The sequence below is a fragment of the Cyprinus carpio genome, chromosome A10 (assembly GCF_018340385.1).
Source record: "Cyprinus carpio isolate SPL01 chromosome A10, ASM1834038v1, whole genome shotgun sequence".
Classification (NCBI taxonomy): Eukaryota; Metazoa; Chordata; class Actinopteri; order Cypriniformes; family Cyprinidae; genus Cyprinus; species Cyprinus carpio.
Genome location: NC_056581.1, coordinates 3,980,072 through 4,000,559, shown reverse-complemented (window position 1 = coordinate 4,000,559; position 20,488 = coordinate 3,980,072). Strand labels below are relative to the sequence as shown.

At 36.2% G+C, this 20,488-nt stretch overlaps 1 protein-coding gene across 5 annotated transcripts in view; it reads right to left on the bottom strand.

Moving 5' to 3' along the window:
- Positions 1-4,875, bottom strand: part of LOC109072562 (spermatid perinuclear RNA-binding protein-like) — an 83,316-nt gene extending 78,441 nt beyond the window's left edge. For 2 of the 5 annotated variants that reach the window (XM_042764781.1, XM_042764779.1), the window contains exon 1: positions 4,763-4,875. The gene's annotated coding sequence lies outside the window, so the exon portion shown is untranslated. Of the gene's footprint in view, positions 1-3,220; positions 3,435-4,762 lie in introns of those variants that run through there. The other 3 variants (XM_042764777.1, XM_042764780.1, XM_042764778.1) reach the window with 3 other exon arrangements.
- Positions 4,876-20,488: the final 15,613 nt, after the last annotated feature.

Sequence of the window (20,488 nt, the reverse complement as noted above, 5' to 3'; positions counted from 1 at the left end):
TTTTGTTTTTTTGCATTAACATGCACCAATGACTTGTGTGCACAATGAGATCAGGAACATGCATTAAGAAATTAAACAAGGTCAGTTTTGATTTGATGTTTATTTTAAGATTATCCCAAGATTGAATGATGAGGAATGTTAGTAAAGTCTCAAAAAAAGATGCCAAATCCATAATCATGTTTATTTTGCCTCTCTAAGACCCCGCAGATGCCCAGCGTGACCTAACGATGCTGAAAAGTCAGCTTCATCTGCCACCATCGACTCCCTCTGCCCTCAGGACAAGAAGCACACAAAACTCTTTAATGGTTATTCAAGCACTAAACCCCTGCAACAGACCGTGAGTGTCAAATTCAGGCCTTCTGGGAGCTCTACGGGACATATAGAGAGACGAAGCCTGGGTGAAACAAAGACAAAGAGTGACCAGAGACAAGACACATCCACCCTTTGACCTCCAGAGCATCTGTCATCTCTCCTCTGAGCTGAATATACCTTCAGAATGATTAAAGCTCAGTTTCACCGACTCTTCTTGAAGGGAAAGGCAAAGGCAGACTAAGCAACATTGGTTTCCTATGTCACACTGTACAAACAGAAATATTTAGACTCTTTAACCAACACTGTGAGGTCAATACAATGAACATTACTAGGTAACACACATCGCAGTTTATATCTGTGTTTCAATACTTGTGTTTTGGCACAAACAGCTTGGACCAGCACAGAAATGAGAAATAAATAAGTTTCAACTTGTCTCTCATTCAGAGGAATTCGGTCCTTACAAACAAGTGCAATCTTTCGCATTTCAACCTGAGGTAATATGTGATAGCCACAAGCTATTTTCAGCCTATGTGCCAAGCAATTTCTAAAGCATTTCAGATGCTGGGCTCACAGCAGCGTGTTTGTCTCGGACAGAGAACAGCGTGTGTGTGTGTTTTGAGAGACGGAAGCGACGCATGAGCTGATCGCAAGAGGAAACATGCATTACAGTTATGCTCTTTGTTCTTGTAATCACACGGATCACATGAACATGATATGGAAGTCAAAAACATAACCTCACTTCATCATACCTGTGTAACAAGTTAACTTTAGAAGGAAGCAAAAACGGATTTATGTATGTACACCTTTACCAAAATTAAACATTTTCCGCTAAAATATTAGTTACTCCATGTTATGATATAATGGTTATTGTAAAAGAATGTCAGAACTTTGTATTTGCCAACAAAGTAATGAAAAAGGTTAAATAAGATCCAGAATCAGTTCATTATGGTTTTACAGTACTAATGGTATTTTGTCAGGTTACGGACTTAGGTTTCGACATAGTTTGCAAGTAATGTCTATTTAATAATATAAGCTATAGAATGGTATTTTATATTTATTTATTTATTTATTTATTTATTTATTTATATATATACTGTATATATTAGGGGTGGGCGATATTTCGCATGACATTGTTATGCGCATCTCGTCAGTAAAGCCGGTTCCTTGATTAGTAGTAAATCGCCATCACCTGCTTTCAGATGGAGCGGCATTTACTACACAGAGCCGTAGTTCACTGACAAGCTGAGCCATATCGCATTAATTATCAGAGGCGATACGTCTGTGATAATTAATAATTAATAAGTCTAATTCATTAATATAATGAATAATATATATATATATATATATATATATATATATATATATATATATATATATATATATATATATATATATATATATATTATTCCAGATAAAACACTTCATCTGCAAGATGTCTATTAAAGATCGCTTCACCTGGAAAGCATCTGCTGTGTACAAACATCTGATAGACGTCTTTAAGATGTCAGTTTTACATGCACTCTAAATCATAAACATCCTTAAGACATTTTCGAAATGTTTATTTGACATCTGATAGGAAACCTCCTGTGTATTGCAGATGAACAAATGCTCTAAAAAATGCCCTTCAGATGTAAATTCAGACATCTCCATGATGTGTGCTATAAGGGATTTTAATATAATAATGAATTATTTTATAATCACTATATTATTTTTATTTATTTATTTATTACTAGGATATATATATATATATATATATATATATATATATATATATATATATATATATATATATATATATATATATATATATATATATATATATATATATATATATATATATATATATATAAATAATTTAACAATATAAAATGTAATACAATAATAAAGAAGAAGAATTTTATAGGTATGTTGTCACCAATATTTAAAGCTGTAAATAGCCTATGTGCAATTAAAATGTATATTATGTATATATTAGGCTATATAATTGTATATTTGTATTAATTCATTTTTAAATTTCCATTGCTTTATTTTATTTCCATGTGTTTCCAGGTCTGTACATTAAAATGATGGGTTTTCATGGCTGTGGGAATGCTGTTGTTACCATGGTCAACTTCAAGGAAAACATCAATAGTAGATTTTTGGAGCTTATTTTAACCAAACAGAGCGGACGATAGTTCCCACAAAACCCCACAAGCGTAACATTTGTGCTATTCGGCTACTGAAGTCACTTTCCACTCAATCAATCAATTCCTCGCTCACTCATCGGTTCCAGGCTCATACGAGTCAATTATTCCCCAAAGAGACGATAAGAGTTCAAATGAGTCTCCAGAACAGTGCGGACCGATTCAGTCCGATTCGCGGGAGTGTCGTTCTACCAAACGGTTATGTGAACCGATTCAATCGATTCACTGGCAAGATCCGACTCACAAGAACGACTCGTTCACATCTCCAGTACAGTGTAAACGGGGTGTGAAACTGCGGAAGTCTCTCCACAAGACACCTGCTGCAAGATGATCATCAACCACCGACTAACCGACTCTACATATCTGTGTCTGTTAGAAAAAGATCACGAAACAAACCCACAGCACGAACTATAATTAAACACACACATTCGCCGCTGACACGTTAACTGAGACCAATAAAACAACAATGTGATTCTCTTTCTAACTTTTCAAAACAAGAAAAACCGGCAGTAAACGTGCAGTTCATGAAGCAACATGCAACACGTCTAAATGAGGGGGTGAGAAGCTTTTCTAGCGCTGGAGAAAGAGAAACTAACTTTTTAAATAGAATTTATCGCAAGCGCTGAGCCAAACGAGTCTCAAGCGCGTTTGTGCGCGAATCTTCCGGACTCGCACAGGAAAAAGCCACAAACACCAGCTCAGAAAGACTCAAAAGCGCTACTTACTGGTGAAAGAAGAAACGTTTAATAATCCAAACGTATCCCCAATGTGTACGAGTCGAGGTTCAGACCAATGTTGTGGTGTCAGCAGGACTCACACGCCGCCTGCTGCCTCTCACTCACGCGCACTGAGATGAATGAGGAGCGCGCAGAGGCGTGCACGAGCTCAATTCATTATTCACGCGGAGGACAGTGGACTGTTCTACCCAAGTTTCCCAACATCGATCTTCTGTGGTTATCACCTCAGTGCCTGTTTTATATGCAATATTTACAGGATCATTTTAGAAGAGTTTGACTTGCTATTAGGTTGCTATCTATCTATCTATCTATCTATCTATCTATCTATCTATCTATCTATCTATCTATCTATCTATCTCTATGCTATATATATATTCAAATGAACACTGTTTATGTATAAATGTCTAATAAATTAATAATAGTTATTCTACAGCCTCACACATACTGTTATTTTGAATAGAACTAAATGTTCCCGGCGTATATTTAAAATATTACATTATAAAAACCACTATATCATTTTCCTAAACACATTTATTCACATTTCTAAGTTGAAACTGGATGTAATTTCCATACTGATTATTCCTGTCACAAGAGATTTATTTGTGAAATACACAAATGTGGCAAGATGTACAGTGTCCATTACGTGAAAGCAGAATAATACAGATGTTATGAAAATGTGAGATTTAACTTATTGCCAAACATAATTGAATTAAATAGCCTAGAAAACTTGACACTATTAGTTTTGTCCCAAAGTAGCCTACTCAAATTGTGTTAGCCTGCTCCATTAAATTCATTAAGATACGTTAAAATTAAGATTAATATAAAAACACATAAGGGGTTTTTAGACTAGTCGTAAACTAGATTAATCTTGAATCTTGAATTTTAATAATTCCTCAATATAGGTCAAATTTGCCCCAAGGATCACAGGTGGGTGCAGATTCTACAGGACAGTAGGGAGGGTTAATGCAAACAAAACAGCGCTTCACACACTTGACAATGGCACTCTTGGTGTATCACAACAAAATTACACAAATGAACACGACCAAAGTTTTTATTCTGCATGGCTAAGCGTTCCTTCGATTCCTTCTCCTCTATTAAAACAGTCTCACGTAACAGTTCGGTGTTTGTTTCTCTCCTCCAGCCCCAGATACAGCCTAATAAATTATTCAACTACAGCAGATGCACCAGCACAACCTCAATATACCCAAATGCAGCATCTGAAAGCGCGAGGTGAAGTTAAATCCATGCGCATGCAATTCATCCATTTGAAAGCCGATACAAAACCCATCGTCCGAGGAGCGACTGCATTGCATTGCCTGAAAGCATCAAAGAAAGCTACGATAAGCTATGAATCGATGTAGCTGATAGATGTGCTCGGATCCGCAGATACTGTACACCACTCAATAACAGCAGCACATATGCGGATTGACACAGATGCTGTCCTACATGAGCGCATGAACGCTTTAAACCCATCTGTGTGGCCCTCTCAGCACCGCAGGATCTTAAAGAGTCCCGAATGAGATGAATTACCGTGGTCTCGATGGCCGTACTCCTCCGCTGGACCGATATACCTCCAGTCAAGTGTTTCTCTCTCCGCTTGTCTCTCTATCTGCTTTCCAACTGTCTCAAGTATTCGGACCACAGGCGCGTTCACGTCATGATATGCGCGTGCTCTAATTGGAGGGCTGCTGCTCTGCAACAACTGATACAGTGTTACAGTGCTTCACCTGGTGAAACATCTATGCCTTACAGTGCTGTCTTTCGACTTATTAAGCTTTAAGGCAAAGTTTATCCGTGCCTTACACTCTGGAAATGATCGAAATATGTATATTGATAGGAAGAGTCCTGACCTTTTTGTTTCTGCACCTATTTTTATCAAATATTATTAGAACATTATTATAGATATAATAGAGGTTGCTTACTCAAAGAATGCATGCGTGAACTGAGGTCAAATCAGACAGACACACAGACAGATAGATAGATAGATAGATAGATAGATAGATAGATAGATAGATAGATAGATAGATAGATAGATAGATAGATAGATAGATAGATAGATAGATAGATAGATAGATAGTTGTTAAATTTGAAACAAGAACTTCAGTTCAATTAACCTCAGTATATTTATATTCATAATGTATGAAATGACAACTTATACCATTTATATATATATATATATATATATATATATATATATATATATATATATATATATATATATATATATATATATATATATATATATATATATATATATATATTATATATACTGTATACACACATACAAAGTTTTGTTTTTATAATTTAATGCTAAGACATTTTCATCTTCATGCAGCCTGCTCGGCCTGGACAAGAAGTCTCAGATTCACTGTTCTTTTATTTGCATTGTTGACCATGTAGCACATCTTGTCAAATAGCTATAGAACAATCCAGTAAGGTGAGTATCATTGACGAGATACTCAGCGACTTCAATGTTTGTCAATCAGCTCCCAGACAAAGGGAATGAATCTGTTCCATCCCGAGTTCAACTGCATAATCCAATCAAGGGTATGAAAACAGGTATGTGTGCATTGAGAATAAATCAGTACTGTGATTGTTCTGGAAGGCCAGAAGGAATGCAGAGTAGTCCGGCTCTCAGAGTTCCTGTAGCAGTCTTTCCGAAGAAAAAACAAAAAACAAAAAAACATCTCTTTGGCTGTTTCAAAGCAAGACTGAACACATTAGGCTGGTCTCTCCTGTAGAGCAACATACCAATGACACAGTCTCCTCACACACGCATACGCACAGGTTACAGTATTTAAATTCCTGTTCATTTAAAGGGTGTGTTTGTGTGATACTAAGAGTCTCTGCTTATGCACAAGAACAAAAGAGCATATTGTCCTGTAAGGACAACCACTTCTCTAAATGTATATACAGACACACATACACAGAGGGATTTCATAAAATATAACATAAAAATAAACATCATATAACTCTCTATTAAACAGACACCCCTCCCCTCTAGAACATCATAATGCCTCCAGTCATCTACTGTATATAAGAGGTGACATAATCTTATAAGCATGCATGTTTTTGCATAAATGCATAAATTAGTGAGCTTCAACCTGCAATGTTATAATTTGATTACACCAAATCCTCCCTCTGCAGTGCCAAAACTGTTTCTAATCTCAGCAGCATCATAATGTATGTGATAAAATGGTAAAATTACTACTACTATACTTCCACAAAAATGGAATGATATAAAAATGATAAGAAGGAATATTCCCAGGATTTTGCCAAACAGTTTATGCTCCTGGAACAACATTCTCATGAATCAGATTTTAAAATCAGATTTTGTTCGTTTCACTGTCCTTAATATCTGATTGGATGATGATGTTTCTGGTAGCTTAGTGGTTACAAACTGGTGTTAGAAACCCATGTAAACAGTTCCTCTTGTAAGCTGCTTTGGATAATACAGCATTAGCTAAATAATCAACTCACAAATATTACAAGCAGTGTGCATCAGGGTATGAATGATTTTTCATTGGTTCCACCCAACACACTCTCATGCCAACTGTGATAGGGACCCGAGTAGTCACAAGAAGGATGTTGCCATCCAAAAATGTGTTTATTTAGAGCAGATGTGCAAAATAAATATGCTTAAGAGCATAAAAACAAAGGTTATTAATAAAACATTCTAAAATTACAACTGAAAGGTACTAAAAAATTTACTAACTCCCCTGTACAACAATGACCTTGTTCACTTGCTCTTTTTTGTATGACCTAGCCTATATGGAGATAGAATTGTTTCTTAATTCCAAATAAATAGATTACGATCCATAGATAAATGTAAATGAAATTTACAAACATTAAACATATTGACAAACAAATAGAATGAGATCCACAAATAAATCTTAAAGTTTCACAAACATGAATTAAAATCGCAAATAAATCAAATGAGATTTGCAAATAAAAAAACAAATTCACAAATACATATTTATGTCACAAACACAACTTTGCCTGGCATTTATTTGTGAATTGTGAATTATTGAAAATGTCAGAGAAACAGTGCGTGAAGTGTAGTAGGTTAGACTATAGTATGTGTGCGAATTTACAGTGCTTTTTTTAACTGTATGATTCAGTTTATTAAAATACATTTTAATAACAAAATTTAAGATATGGGAGCAGAAAATGTATAAATTTATATAATTGAATATAGTTTATATAAATATAATTTATACTGTATATGAATTATTTTCTCCAAAAATCAACATGATTTCAAATGTGGTATTAAAATTATGTGATATTAATATACAGTTCAACAACAAAAAAGTTAATTAAGAGACTTAAGTTTTATACACCATATTGTCTGTTTATGCTCTATTCCGACAACAAAAATAACTCCAAACACAGCCACAGCACTGTTTCTGAGCAACATGTTGCATTTCTGAATAAAACAATAGTTTAAATGATTCGGTTCAATCGCAATGACTCACTTATAGACAGTGACTTGCTCCCACCTACTGGTGGTTTAAATTTTACACTTAAAGTATCTTTTCATTTTTTAAAATAATTTCAAATGTCAGTTTTCAACGTTTTTTGTTTCAAATATCAAAACGTTATCTATGCATTTGTAACTGCAGGTTAAAGCATCTCATGTCCCTCTTCTGCATTAAACAGTGTGACATCTAAATGCCACTTCAGATGCAGCTTCTGTGTTTCCTCTGCATTGCAAAGATTAATTTCGTTGATATTTATACCATTTGCTTTGTAATAGCCCAAATGTCTTATTATTCTAATTGACTAATTATATGCAAGAATTTGACTAAAAAAAGTAAAAAAAGCCCAGTTTAAGAACAAAAATGGCTTTATAAATTTAAAAAATGCTCATAAAAGGTAAAAAAAAATTCTCATTCCCATTTTATGGCCCTTATAATTACCTATTTGAGCCAATGCAGATGAATGACGTTATTTTAGGGGACGAGACCACCCTGATTGTAAAGCAAAACGTGATTGGCTATAGCGAGATCGTGCTATGATTGGTCAGTGAAATGTGGCTGTTATCTGATTGGCTTGAGTAGACAGTGGGTGGAGTCCACGTATTTGTGGATTGTCAGCACGCCTTGATGCAAGAAATGTTTCACAATTCACAAATACACAGGACTGCGATTCACAAATGCATGCAGCTATCTACAAATGCACAGGATGCAATTTACAAATAAATGCCAGGCAAAGTTGTGGTTGTGACAAAAATATGTATTTGTGGATATGTTTTTTTATTTGCAAATCTCATTTTATATATTTGTGAATTTTGTTTGTGAAACTTTAAGATTTATTTGTGGATCTCATTCTATTTATTTATTAAATATGTTTAATTTTTGTTAATCTCTTTACATTTATTTGTGGATCATAATCTATTTATTTGGAATTAAGCAACAATTCTATCTCCATATTTGTGCTAGTGACATGTACTGTGTGAACTCAAATTGTTGAGGTGTGCTATTACTTTTTTAAGTGATTGGACTAACAATCAACAAATTGATGGACAAAAATGAGAAGAAAAGGTCTGATAGACTTACATAATTGAAGAAACCTGAACCATACCTAGAGATCAGAATATCAAGGAGACTTGGGGGTTGACATGGACCAGTGAAGACCCACACAGTACATTCTAGCAATGCCCTAGCACCTACCGAGAGCACCACATAGCAATGTTCTGCTAACCACCCACAATACCTTCGCATTGTGGCTGCAGGTATTGCATTGGCAAGCATCAATCACATTTGTACCATGTAAAAAATCTATTTCCTTTTCAAAGTTAAATGCCTGCAAGAAAGCTTCCAAAAAACCAACTGACTGGTTATTTTGGAAGTCATGTGATTGTGTGCAAGTGTTTCAGAATCCATATGTGATCTGGCAGCGCTTGTCTCTCCACCACACCTCCATGTCTGGACGCCCAAGACTGACAATTGGGTTGTCTGTCCCCATGGGGCTTCCATCCTGACCTGCCAAACCCAGAACATACAATCCTTCTCTCGCCCCTACCTGAACACAGCAGGACAAAAGCGGCACAGATGGCCAGCACTCTCTCCATCCGCCTACCTCCCCCTTCCCAACCTCTCTCTCTTTCTCTCAATATGACCGCTTCCATCTTCAATCGTATCACAACAAGCCTGACATTCAACACCGCCCTCAGGAGTTAGCTTTTATCTGTCCTTCTTGAGGAGGTTAGGATTTGAAAGCTAGGCGCTAGTGCACTTCCTGCCTGCCTGCTGACATCAGTTCAAGTAAATGCACTAAGAGGGTTTCCACATAAGGGCCTTCTTCAGTTCAGTGGAAGATCCAGCCAACCTTTCCAATTTTCCAGTTGTGTCAGGGCCATTCCAGATGACTGGCCCATCATGGCCTGGAAGTACTGGTGATGTTAGACCTTCACAGGAGAAGATAAATAGATAGAGAGAGACCGGGAAAGGGGTAAGAGTGACAGCTGGGTCGCAGGCCCCTGCAGCATCCCGACCTAAATGACAGGTGGCCATTCAAAAACTGAGAGGCTGGAGGAAGTTGCATGAAAATAACCAGGGCACTAGCTAGAAGAAGGCGCACTTACAGTAAGAGGAATCAAGCCAATAAATACTGGTGGCAAAAACATTTTAATCCGAACAGAAGCACAATCTCATCCATAAATTAGATTGCTTCATCAACAAATCTGATGCTCAAACACTGTACCCCATTGAAACAAACATTTTAAAGAACTGGTTAACCAAATTAATGAAAATTTGGTCATTTATTCTTGTTGTTCCAAACCGGTACTCCTGTTTCTTTCTTCTGTGGAACACATATTTGGTAAACCTAACATTTAAGGAGGCGAAGCTGGTTTTGAATCATAGTTGCTATTTTTTGTTTTGTCCAATGTGGTCTACCAGCCACCACCATGATCTCTAGCTAACAGTCCAGCTACTCAAACAAATAGACCAGCCTGGTCATACTAGGGACCATCCATGATAAACCCTAACCCATGGGTGTCCAGCCCTGATCCTGAAGGGCCACTGTGCAGCAGAGTTTGCTCCAACCAGCTCCAACACAGCTTCTAGTGCAGGGATAGGCAACTCCGGTCCTGGAGGGCCACTATCCTGCAGAGTTTAGCTTCAGCCCTCATAAGAACTCACCTGCCTGTATCTAGTAATCCCGAAAACACTGATTGCCTTGTTCAGGTGTGTTTAATTAGGGTTGGAGCTAAACTCTGCAGGACAGTGGCCATCAAGGAATAGGTTTGGATGCCCCTGCCCTAACCTTAAGCAAGTTTAGCTGGATATTCCAGCAGGGTATTTTTTAGCTTCTACATTCAAACTACTGTACATTCAAACAATGCTATTTTAAATTCAAGTCAGGTGTTTACAACCCATTTCACGTCCATAATGTTTCTCATTTCCATGTGAAACAGAATATTCAACCAGACAAATGTAGGGCGGGATCTCTATATTTATCCATTAGGAACTGATTGGATTGTGGTATTGTGGCCAGTACTTAATGTACATTCGCAGACTACTCTCCTCCTGAAACATCAGCAGCACCCATTGGCTGGAACTTAAGTGGCCTTGGTGATGTCATCTGAAAAGAAAAGTCATTTCAGAGGTTGAGAAAGTTATTACATTTTGATGTAAGTTTGCAGTGACAAATATTTTTTTGGAATAAGACCAGGAATATACATTGAGAAAGTTAAGGGTCAATTTTGATTTCATGATGACTTTAACCTACTTTAGTTATAGATGCTTAAAAAATAAATAGGCCTATAAACAAGTTTAAGGTGACTTTTACGACAAGTCCTTAACCATATCTGCATTCTCGTAATCAGAAAGAGGGGATGTTGGGTGAGGGGTGGCACAAGCACCACCTGGCCATCCACTTTGCGCCAGGGCGGCAGGAGTCATGCTGACATTCAGCAGATGGTAGTGGCCAGCGTGGCACGAGCTGCAGGCACCAGCAGCAGAGAGGTGCCGACGAGCCCAGCAGGTGGCACAGAGATGGAGACAGGAACGACGGGGGAACGAAAGTCCGCCGGGCGGCACAGACAGACTGCGTGCGTGAGAAAACAACAACACTCTTCTGATCCCCTCATCAGTCTCTGTTTTTAATTTCCAGCAGATGCACAGTGTCAACAACCTTCCCATTCAACAGGTCTGATACACAGTGTCAGCTGTCGGCAGTAAATGGACACTGTTTTGTCTCGGCATGATTGATGAATCTCTTGTCTCATAGGGTAGCAAGGCCAATAAGAAGAGAAACTGAAAAGGGGCTCCATATTTAGTGGGTTATTTGGTGCAGTTTCTGAGTTCCTGTGTGTGGGTGTTAGATGAGACATTTATTTTTGGATACCTTCTTTGTCTGTATTTTTATTTACTTCTCCTTTTTCTTACTGTATCTTTCTCTGTTTGTTCTCCTTTCCTGTACACACATTTACACACACACACACACACACACACACACACACACACACACACACACACACACACACACACACACACACACACACACACCTGTCAACTACCTTACAAAGAGCCTGGTTACTGATTAAACCTTCATAATGAGCATCTGTCACCATTAATGGATGAAAGGGAGTTGAGAACTCAGATCTTCTCAAATCTCTTTTCCTCTATGAAACACAGTCATTATATTTCAGAACGCTCTCATTAGCTCCTCCCCACTGTCTGTTAATGACCTCATTTGAGTGACATCTCAAATTGACCAATCCTGTTATTCTAGTGGAATAAGTAAGAAAAAACAAACTGTGTTCTAATTAAGTGAGCCGACTTGTTGTCTACTGCCTACAAAGGCTACAGTCTTCACAGGCAACATCTTAACAGGACATTAAACAAATAAGTGACTGATCCGTGACGCTATGCAAAGAGCAGCACAAAAAAGCACTCTTTACGCAAATTGCAAGACTCAGCTTAATAGACATATCAGTTTGACATTAGCATGTTGGTATGCTAACAATGCGATTCTCCAATTGACTTAAAAATACATAACATTGTTTACATTTAACAATATGTATTGAAGTATATATTTATTTTTTAACATTTCTTTAAATTTGTCTGACATCTTAGATAACTGTTTTCATTAAACTCATTTCAATGCATTCTGGGATTTTAGTTTCTTGGAAACATTACAAATAGAAAGAATTTTGAACAAAACAATAACACCAGAAGGCAACAACTGTAATCTGCACTTTCCTGTTGGGACAGATCAGTTTCTGTTCAGATGAGGAAACAAACAGACCTGGAAAGAATGTACAATCAATGGAAAAACAGTCAAGCTACCGCAAGTTCCCTACCCTGCCTACCCTAAGTGCTTAGTTACAATACAAGCTATTAGCAAAAAGTAGCTTTGCTTCCACACTATACTATACTATACTATACTATACTATACTATACTATACTATACTATATTATACTATACTATACTATACTATACTTTTGGTAACACTTTATTTTGACAGTCATTTTAGACATTCTACCAACTATAAGTAACTTTAGCACCTTTCACACAGTAATACCAGTAAATTGCTGTAAAATTACCAGAACAAAAATGTTCTGTTTGTCTTACGTCAGCACGTTCTGAACTTGTGCATGCTCATATTGGTAATCTCATTCTGCGTTCACACAGAGCACATTACAGGTAATTTACTGGTAATATCACAACTTCTCATTCCGGTAAACTGCCAGAATGAATTTACCGGTATTTTTGAAAAGGTCCTGTTCACACATGATCTCTTCATGGTAATTTACCAGTAAAGACTGTATATGTGAAAGGGGCTTTTGCAACTAAATGTCAAACAGCAGTCATTAGAGTATTAGTAGATTATCAGCTTAATATCTGCTCACACTTTATTTTGATAGTCCCCTATCAGAAATTTTACTGACATAAGTTAACCTTGCAAGTACATGTCTACTTATTCTCTTAACCCTAACCAAAACCACAACAGTCTACAAATACTCTAACGAGAGTTAGTTGACATCGTTGCACATTTATTATTAGAATGCCTAGAGTGGACTATGAAAAGAAAGTGTAACTTTTTTTTATTAAATGTAACAAAATATACATAAATGCACTACCGTTCAAAAGGTTGGGATCAGTAAGATTGTTATAAAGCATCTTCTGCTCACCAAGGATGCATCTATTTGATCAAAAATACAGTAAAACAGTAATATTGTGAGATACTGTATTAGTACAATTCAAAATAACAGTTGCATGTTACCACTTTTTTCTTTTGTTTAAAAAAAGTTGCTACTGGCAAAACTACACTATTTTTGACATCACATTACTTAAAATTGTAGATAAGTTAGTAGTGTGTGATAAAGAGAAAGTTTGAATCTCTTTAGGAAGTAGTGCATCAATGGGACTAAGGAGCTTACAGTTTGACACTGAGATTTTGCCTAAGCATGTCAGTATTTCCTTGACCCCCTTTGGCTTAGCTTACCCTTGATTGTTGAGGAACAAAAATATAAGACCACCGCCAAACCCCCCTCCACCCATCTCCTCTATTCCACAAGACTGAAAGATCCTTTCATCTTCTCTTTTTTATCCTCCATTTCTGTCTTTCTCTTAGGAGTCACTTCGGCCCTCAAGCCCACACTCTATCACTTCAAAGGATGAGCAAACTGGAAGGAGAGAGAGGACAGGGGAGGGTGAGCAAGAATGAGAGAGAAAGTGATTTTGATCTGACAAGCCGGAAATAAGACAATAAAGAGCGCACAACAAAAAGCCCAGTACTTTAGTTTCGCAAACAAATTGAATTTGCAGAGTGGACAACACATAACCTACATTTTATCCAAAGAAAACAAATTATCTGTGGTTTTACCAAAGCCAAACACACTACAAAAAGTGAATTTCATCATGAAACTCCATTCACAACACATTTTATTTCTATAATATGACATTACTAATTAATACTGAATATTGATTTTACATTTTTGAATTTACTGGATTGTGAAAATTGTGCATTACATACTAGAATAGAGCCTAGAGTGGAGGGGGAAGACTGGGGAAAAAAGTTGTTTCAGAGGCAGAACAAGTTATTACATTAAAAAAAAGAAAGAACGAAAAGGTTATGAGGAAAAATATTTATAAACTAAACAATTAAAACAATGTGTGTGTATATATATATATATATATATAATACATAATTATAATACGTTAACAACATATCTACCCACTATTAGAATATAAGAGAAACATTTTCAATTCACATTTATTTGTATAGCTTTTCATTTATTTATGAATGAATGAATGAATGAATGAAAAATATTTCTAGATCATGTTTATGCAAGCTACAGAGGATTCAGGCAAGGAAAAACAACTCCCTAAAAATAAAATGCAAAAGTATTCCAATTATTCATATGAATTCTGGAAGAAATTAAAGTAGAAATAAATATTTTTCTTTCACACAACGTAATACATATTTGTTTTTATTTCTTATAGTTAAAATACATTTTGTAATTTTTTTCTCTCATATCTTATACCCCTTCGTTAAAAAAGCAGAACAAATTACATTATAATGAAAAGTTATGAAAAAGTTTTTTTTTTTTTTTGATTAAAAAATATTATCTGGGGGAAAAAAATCTGGAATATTTATTAGAATATATAGAATATAAGAATATAAGAGACTATATTACTATGACTAATAACAATTTCAATATAAATTTATTTGTGTATCTTTTTATTGTTGTTGTTTAAAAAAATTGTCATATTATTATTATGCAAGCTAATGAGAAAAACTCCCTAAAAATAAAACGCAAAATTATTCTAATTATTTATATGAACATTTCAAGGGAGGAGATGATTGTTTACAAATAAAAAAAAAATACTATAAAATAAATGGTTTTCCTATGAAGGTGGAGAATTTCTTTATTAGAGCTGTACATTGTTGCTTTGTTAACAAAGCGTTTAATGGGATAGTTGAGGGCATCCTGTGGCCAGTGGTGAACCACCATTCTCTTTTATTCACCCCTTACACATTAGCCAAGATCTTTAAACACTCATCCATTAGCATCCATAAATACAAATAATTTCTGTTAATAAAAATAGTTTTTTAAAAACATTCTTAAAATGAGAAAACATTTCCACACACCAAATTACATCTCACACCTCAATGAAGCCATTGAGAGCACAAATCAGGCTCTCTATGAGTGTGTGTAAACCCAGAAATGTGTGTGCCCTGGCATGAGTCACAGTGCTTAGCATAGACCGCCGCTTGGTGAAGTTAGCTGTTAGCATACAGAAGAGCACTTAATCTTCTCATCTGTGAATATCCGACCTCCAGATATACACCAGACTCTCATCCAACCTACACAGAGAATTCTCTTCCAGAGAGACAGACACTCACTCACAGGTCACATTACGCTATACCTAGCCTCACCCTCAGATGGGACGCCTACGAGCCGCCCGCGGACAATTCACAGACTGTCTGATGCTTATTACACACAAAATGCCAAGAGTTGAATACAATCACCGGATCTTATTGGCTGGATTCCGCAGGATGTGCGGTTTTCATCAGTCCTTTGGGAAACAGTTGTGTTTTCTAGGTTGCTACAATCAGCACTTCGGAAGAAGAAGAAGTTTGCTACTTTTTGATGTTGTATCTTTAAAGTGATCATTTAAAATAATGTAAAATTCCAAATTGTCATTCCTGTTTGACTTCCTTTCTTCTGTGGAACACAAAAGAAGATATTTTGAATAATGTTTCAGCTGTTCATTCCTGTTTGACTTCCTACCCTAGTAATTTTTTATTAGTTGTGTTTCAATCCACTTATTTTGTGGAGTGCATTTTGGGGATTGAAAAATGCTGGATGGAAAAGCCAATATACACATAAAATCTTAAAATGCACATAAAAAAACCTATGTGTGCAATTGAGGTCGATTATTATTATTTTTTTAATCCAATAAGAAAACATGTGCATAAACTACAATGGAAACACATTTACTGAATAAATTGCTCAATTCATCTCAAATGTTATTTAATGTGTAAATTTGAAATACCTGAGCTAAAGCCTGGCATCAAAATGATTTGGTAAAAACCCCTCGCAGGTCCAGTTTACACCTGGTATTAGGATGTGTTTTGGTTCACAGGATCACAAGTAGAGCGAGACATGTTCCTGTTTACACCTGCTGTTTCAATCCGCCCCTTTTGTGCAATTTTGACCACTTTCCTGATTTCAATGGGCAGGTGCATGCATGGGCCTTTTTCCAATCTTTTCATCTAATACTGCAAAATAAGCTTGCACAATTTATGAACACATTTAGAAGAAAACAGAAAACGTGATACAGGAACAGCGGCTTTCATTTCTGCTCTGATAGCTGCAAAACTGTGGGTTTGTGTTAGAATCAGGTCTGGTAAGAGAACATTGTGCTTTTTACGTTTTTTTTTTCACCTTCAAACCAAACGTATGATTAAAGCTGGCTGTCTAGCTAGTGCGCTGTAGGTCAGTAGGAGGAAAAGAGGTGGCTGTTCAAACGCATTCGATCACATGACTGTCTACACTACGAAAACAATCCCATTGAAGGTATTTTGGACTACCTCTGGAATTAGTCGAAAGAGGACAAGCTCAAAACGCATCAAACCCTACCTACATTTTGTGAGTTGCAAGTAATACGGTTTGGACTGACATGAGTGTGAGTCAATGACTGCTCACTTGGTGCCAGTCCGAAGGTAATTTCACAAGGTTCCAATAGGATGTAGCACAATACTCTAAACATGGGAATAAATTGCCGTCCTCCTACATGTTCATATATGTGACGTATACTTGAATACCTATTTCACATCAAGAAAACAGGATGACAATGATTTGCACTCAAGGGGGTGGGTTATATAGGGATTATATAAATGCTCCATGATTCATATTTCACTTCTGTGCTATATTCTGTTATATCTGCGTGTTTTACAGGTTTGCTTTGAAGAGACCTGCTCTAATTGAGTGCTGGTGTGTTTTGTGTGGCTGCTCAAATGAGGAGTGAATCCTGGGTTCCTCTGGGGCCAACTGCAGGTATTATCCAGCGATGGGAAGCTAAAATAGAAGTGAGAAAAGAAGACAAGAGAAAATTGGCACTTTTGGCGTGGAACATTCGACTGTGTGCTTGTGTGTGAGTGTGGGTGTTTAGCCTAATTAGACCAAACATTTTTGGAGACAAAACCCTCAAAAGAAAAGATTGTTCATTAATTTTCATTAAAAAAAAAAAAAAAAAAAAAAAAAAAATACTGTATTGTTTTATAAAGTCATATGAAATCTTTAACTATTTATTCACAGAAAACATTCCCCTCATCAATCAATAAGGAACAACATTGCATAAACAAAATTTTAATTAATAGCTATAAATTGTAATCCATTTTTAAATCTGCAATGTGAAATTATTTTCACAATAAATAAATAAATGCATTAAAAAACAATATGTTGTATTAAGTAATTAATAGTAAATTAAAAGTCAGCCAAGTTTACAATATTTAATAAGCTGATTTCCACTTTAATTAAAAAAAATATATAACTAACACGGTTAATGTAACTTTGAACAATATATGTACTGTATATGTATATAAATTATATACATTATAATATTAAAATAGTTTTATGGTGCAATGCTTTTAAATGGAAAATTGTTTAAAAATTATGAGGCAATGGAAAAAATATTAACAGTAGAGTATTATTTATATTATTTATTTTTCTTCCTTTTTTCCCCCCAGTTTTTAAAAACAAGACCAGGACAAGGCTTCTGACAGGTTTTTAAAAAAATCACTTATTTGAAAACAATACTAGGCTATGGCATGTCCCCATTTAGATAATTGTGTTCAGGGTTATTAGTGTTTGGACTGCATTCGTTCTTTCAATCAGCATTTGCTCTATTGAGATTTGAGAATGATTTCTAGTAATCTCATGTCAAAGCAATATCTCAACACTTGTTTATCCCCAGCCTGACTTCACACACACACACACACACACACACACACACACACACACACACACACACACTCACACACAAACACTCACACACAAACACACACATGTTTACTTAGCTATCTAAATACATTCCATAGGCGTAATGTTTTTTATACTGTACAAACTGTATATTCTATTGCCCTACTCCAGCCCTTCGCCCAAACCTACCCCTTACAGAAAACCTTCTGCATTTTTACAATTTTAAGTTTACTTTATTTTTATACCAGTTTTACAAATGAGGATGTCCCCAAAGGGAGGGTTTTTGAGATTTTGTCAGGTTTAACTCACTTTTGGGTACAAATTTGTCCCCAAAATATGGTTAAGTAGGTACACACAGACACATACACACACACAGACAAATTTGTACACTTGATATGGTTAATGGCAGCTCTGGATTTGGATAAATTAAACTTTGGTGAAAATTTGATTGGATATTTACATGCACGAGATAATCCACTTTTAATGTGGCTGGGCCTTTAATCGGCTAGCTTTATTAGTGTGACTTGCTTGCCTTGTTTAAACGTGCTAATTAGCGCTACATTTAGAATGGCATGTGCTGATCCTCTACTGACAACGCTGGAAAAATGGCAGAAGACACGCATTAAATGAGTGACGCAATAATCCAAAATAAAAGGCACACTTCAGTTGAGAAGACAGCTTGTTTGTCAGGTTTCACATTCACACAGGTAAGACAGGTGAGTGAGTGGGTGTCTGTAAACACACACACACAAAGAACACATGCACCTCAACATTAAGTCTCTTTCAGCATTTGTTTACTCCAGTAGAGCAGCTTTGTAATGTTAGCTCTGGCGGTCATTATGCAAAACCCTCAAGGCCGCTAGCTATTGCAGCTCATTCTTCACCCCGGATTTGAATATGATTTTCATTCAAATGGGACTCTTGTCTTTTTTTCCCCTTGTTCACACACTTTCCCTTCCTCTTCTACCCTCTGCTACTCTCTCAATCTCTCATCCTCTGCCTCTTTCAAGTGTCTGTGCCACAGAAAGAAATAAACAAATGAACTCCCGTCAGTCAAATGCTCACGGCTAACAGAAGGAAGCTGGCGTACGTGTCTGTCTGTGAGCATGTTGTGCCATATTAGCAAATATGAGATTTCTCCATCATAACCTGCAAGCACTGCTCCCACCACGTTCCCAGACTCAATTGAATTCCCAGATGAGCATCGGGAATCAACTTTAATCCCACTAATACACGCTCTCAGGCCTGTGCCTATCTCATTCATTATCCACAGGACCTGACGCGTGTCTGGAACCTAAACATAGAGACTGCCGCTGTCTGCCTGGCAGTCTCACTCCTGTCTGACCCCTCTGTCTGTGTCTCTGCCATAATCACACCGGATGAAAGTGTCCATATGTACTGTACTCAGTTTTGGGCTTTTTCAATATATTTCGTTATGGTGGAACAGTAATGCATGGATTTTAGGGTCCCGAACAGGGTTAAAGGAACAAAAACAGAAAATTTGCTGAATATTTACCCATTCTAGTAGTTTGTGGTTGTAGTTTGTTTCTTCATTAGAGCAGATTTGGATCCTGTCAGGCAGTGAATGGGTGCCGTCAGAATGAGAGCCCAAACAGCTGATAAAAACATCACAATAATCCACACCACTTCAGTCCATCAGTTAATATCTTGTGAAGCCAAAATCTGCGTGTTTGTAAGAAACAAATCCATTTTTAAAGTGTTTTAACTTCAAACTGTTCACTTTTAGCCAAAATACAAGTCCATGATCCATAATAACGCTTCCTCCAGAAAGCAGTTTTGTGGGCTCATATTTTAGCAGGAATCAATGGTTAAAAGTTGAAAACATTCTGTTGATGCATGGATTTGTTTCTTGCAAACATACAGCTTTTCGCTTCTCAAGACATTCATTGATGGACTGGAGTGGTCAACACAATAAAATAATTGTACTTCTTTAAAGAATGACAAAAGATTATTAAAACATAATGATTTTAATGTTCTTTAAAGTAAAAGCCATTTGACATTATTACCAAGGGTGCTTATTATAAATGTACTTAAGTGTACTCTCTTAATTAATTAACATTAATACAGTACATTATCTGCAAGTACAGTTTTTTAAAACACTTTTAAGATTTTTAGTAGCTTTCTAACACAAGTTCACATAAACTGACACGCTTACATTTTTACTGTATGTTCAGTTTATAAACAGTTCAAAATGGACCAATCAAAGTTCACTACAAGTATTCAAATAATCTCACCAATAAATCAAGTGATACTCCAGCTGCTTAGCTCATTTATTCTGACATCCTTCAGCTCC